General features: G+C 47.2%; 1 protein-coding gene across 1 annotated transcript in view; it reads right to left on the reverse strand.

Annotated features, from left to right (window-relative positions):
- Nucleotides 1-3,569: 3,569 nt before the first annotated feature.
- The window catches only part of CHRNG (cholinergic receptor nicotinic gamma subunit), a 59,485-nt gene continuing 59,473 nt past the window's right edge, over nt 3,570-3,581 (reverse strand). The window contains exon 12 of the mRNA XM_058189445.1: nt 3,570-3,581. This exon is cut by the window's right edge and continues 1,430 nt beyond it. The gene's annotated coding sequence lies outside the window, so the exon portion shown is untranslated.

Raw genomic sequence — 3,581 nt, forward strand, 5'->3', positions numbered from 1 at the left:
CAGACTCCTAGAAAGGCTCTGGAGCCAGGTGAGAGAGAAAAACGGGCCTTCCCACTACCCACCAAGGCCCTCCAGAGGCAGGAAACAGCCTGTTTCCCTACTTCTGGTGGGCCCAGAAGGCCTGAAAATCAGCTGGTCAGTGGGCGCATATTTGCGCCAGAGCTGAGCTCACATGCCCACTGATATAGCTACATGTGCCACCTGTGGCACACATGCCATAGGTTCGCCATCACGAGGCTAGATAGTTACTTATCTGAAATAGTATAGGTTCTCCTGATTGAGCAGGGGACTGGACTAGAAGACCTCCAAGGTCCCTTCCAGCTCATCGATTCTATTCCAGTCAGTGGAACGACTTGCTTCTAGAAGTTGTGGGCGTTCCAACCCTGGAGATTTTTAAGAAGAGATTGGACAGCCACTTATCTGAAATGGTATAGTGCAGGGGTGAAATGCTCCTAGATCGGACAGGATCGCGTGATCCGGTAGTGATGGTGGCTGCTGGTTCAGAGGACCGGTAGCAAAAATCCCTTGGCCCCGCCCCCCTGCCTCTGCTGAGCCGCACCATCTGCAGAGGTGTTTTTTTTTACTTTTAAAAGCCGGTTTTGCTTCAACTGAAACAGGCCTTTAAAAATAAAAAACAGCAGAACCTTACTTGTACTCTTACTTGTAGAAAACATGTTTTCTACAAGTAAGAGTAGAGATTCTAAGGCACTTACCTGATTACTGAGGAACGCATGGCTCTCTTTCCAGCCCGAAAGCAGGTTCAGTTTCAGCCCAGACAGAATCAATCGCTCAGCTAATCTATTTCCTCGGTGATCAACTGGCTGGCTTTGCTGGCTGAGCAACTCTGGGATTTGAAGTCCACAATAAAATAAAATAAAATAATAAAATAAAATATTTGTGCAGCTTTCTGAGATTTGGTGTGTTTCTGTAGTGTTTCACTCTAACTACACAAACACACAAAATCTCAGAAAGCTGTATGTGGCATATTGTGTGTGTGTGTGTGTTAGTTGTGTGTGTGTAAAGTGTGAAAGTTGGTTTTTGAGCTTTTTGTCGGTTGGTTTTTGAGTTTTTTGTGGCTGTGTGAAGTGTGAAGTGCAGCTGCTTTTACATTGTGTGTGAGTCAGTTTTGTGTTGTGTTATGTTGTGTTGTGTGTGTGTAAAGTGTGAAAGTTAGTTTTTGAGCTTTTTGTGGCTATGTGAAGTGTGAAGTGCAGCTGCTTTTACATTGTGTGTGAGTCAGTTGTGTTGTGTTGTGTTGTGTGTGTGTAAAGTGTGAAAGTTGGTTTTTGGTACCTCTTATTGTTTTTTCATACTCTGTTTATCATTTTTATTATTTATTGTTACTGGCCACACCCACCGAGCCATCTGACCACCAAGCCACGCCCACCAATTAAGCCACGCCCGCAGAACCGGTAGGGAAAATTTTTAGATTTCACCCCTGGTATAGTGTCTCCTGCTTGAGCAGGGGGCTGGACTAGAAGACCTCCAGGGTCCCTTCCAGCTGCATTCTGAACAAAATTAAATGTAAATAAGTACACCATGCATGCAATAAATCTCCATTGCTTTTATTTTGAAGGCAGCTGCTCCTTTTTTTCAGTTTATGTATGTTCGTTTGTGCGCTGCCTAGACACCTTCATAGCCTTATTGATCTGCTCTCCACAACAGGTTGGGTTTCTCTTTGTAGCCCCTTGGGAAATTTAATTGCACCCCCCCTCCCTCCAAGTTATGTAGTACCCCAGAAGGGATAACATAGACCCCAGGCTAGGCTCCCTGGCAGAGGTGGTCTTCAGCAGGTTCTGACCGGTTCTAACGAACCGGTAGTGGAAATTTTGAGTAGTTTGGAGAACCGGTAGTAAAAATTCTGACTCGCCCGGCCCCCATCTATTCTCTGCCTCCCGAGTCCAGCTGATCGGGAGGAAATGGAGATTTTACAGTATCCTTCCCCGCCACGCCCGCCATGCCACGCCCACCAAACCACACCACGCCCACCAAGCCATGCCCACAGAACTGGTAGTACAAAAAAATTGAATCCTACCACTGCTCCCTGGGCAAGAGATTTCTCACACCAAAAAGCCTTCAAATTCTTTAACTCCCCCGACACACGTTTTTCATTCGATTTTCTCCTTTTCGAAATAATATAATTTGTAGTATCTTATCAGTAGGAATTGAATCATGCCTCCTTTTGGGATAAAATGCCCCTAGAAACACTTGCAATAAGATCACCCGACGTGCATTTTAAAGAAACCCCTCTTTTCAAAACGTTTGTAAAAATTATTATTGGGACAGGTCGCACAGTCAGCTAGATGTTGAGCTTCGATTTGGCATTTTTATCCACCTACCGAGTCTTTCCTAAGGATCCGGGACAGGCAGATGTTATTTGGTGATCTTAAAAGGATCTCTTGCTGAATATAAGCTGTTCCATATTACAAGTAGTCCTAGACTTATGATAGTTCACTTAGTGACCGTTTGAAGTTACTGAAAAAGTGACTTATGACCGTTTTTCACACCGATGCCCCTTGCAGCATCCCCAAGGTCACCTGATCAAAATTCGGATGCTTGGCAATTGACTCACATTTATGACGGTTGCAGTGTCTCGGGGTCGTGTAGTCCCCTTTTCCAACCTTCTGTTGTGTCTCGCCCAATCTCACCACAGCCGGGGTCTTCTTATCTGCTTCCGAACACGGAGGAATGTTCTAGTATGCCTCCCGGCCCCAGCCCTGGCTCCATGCCCAGACAGGCTGAAGAGGAGGAAATATCTCCAGCCCCCAGCTCTGGCTCCATGCCCAGGCAAACGAAGCAACTAGACCCCTCCCCCTCCTCCACAGCATGTGAGCCTGAGGGAGGTCAATTACCAACAGCTGCCGACTGGAGTGATCCTCGCGTCAGAAGACTTGATAGGCGGAGGCAACAGAAGGAAGGGAGGGGCAGGCCTGGATAAGTGCTGAGTCATGGAGCCACACCCCATGGCCTATATAAAGGATCTGCTTTCTGGCATTCTCTGAGTCAAGCAAAGTCTAAACATATCTTGCTGAAGTCACTTTCTGGTCTCCTGCCTGCCCTGAGGACTTTGCTAGGACTTTGGCAGAGGCACGCTTGATTTGGATTTCCCTGACCCGGTCATCAGCGGAGGAGTGGGACACGACACCTTCTGACAAGCAAATCTGGCATGGGGGGAGCCAGATTCCCTCAACGATAGTGTTATACTAGCTTAACAACTGTGGCAAGAGAGGTCAAAAAAAATGGGACAAAGCCACGGCGAAAAAGCCATGGTGAATTTTGCCCGCTATTACGACTTTTCGTGCCAGAGGGGTTCAATGGATTCACTCCACTTGTTAAGTGAGTAACGCGATTGTTAAGTGAATCTCGCTTCCCCGTCGACTTTGCTTGCCAGAAGGTCGCAGAAGCTGATCACATGATCCCCTCCCCCAAGGCACCGCAACTCGTCATAAATATGAGTCAGTGGCCAAGCGGCTGAACGTTGATCATGTGACCAGTAGCGGGTTTCACATTTTGTTGCCACCGGTTTTCGCCCCACTTCATGCCGCAGCTTATGTGGGCTTTCTGCGCATGTGCTTTGCCCG

Source organism: Ahaetulla prasina, chromosome 6 (assembly GCF_028640845.1).
Source record: "Ahaetulla prasina isolate Xishuangbanna chromosome 6, ASM2864084v1, whole genome shotgun sequence".
NCBI lineage: Eukaryota > Metazoa > Chordata > Lepidosauria > Squamata > Colubridae > Ahaetulla > Ahaetulla prasina.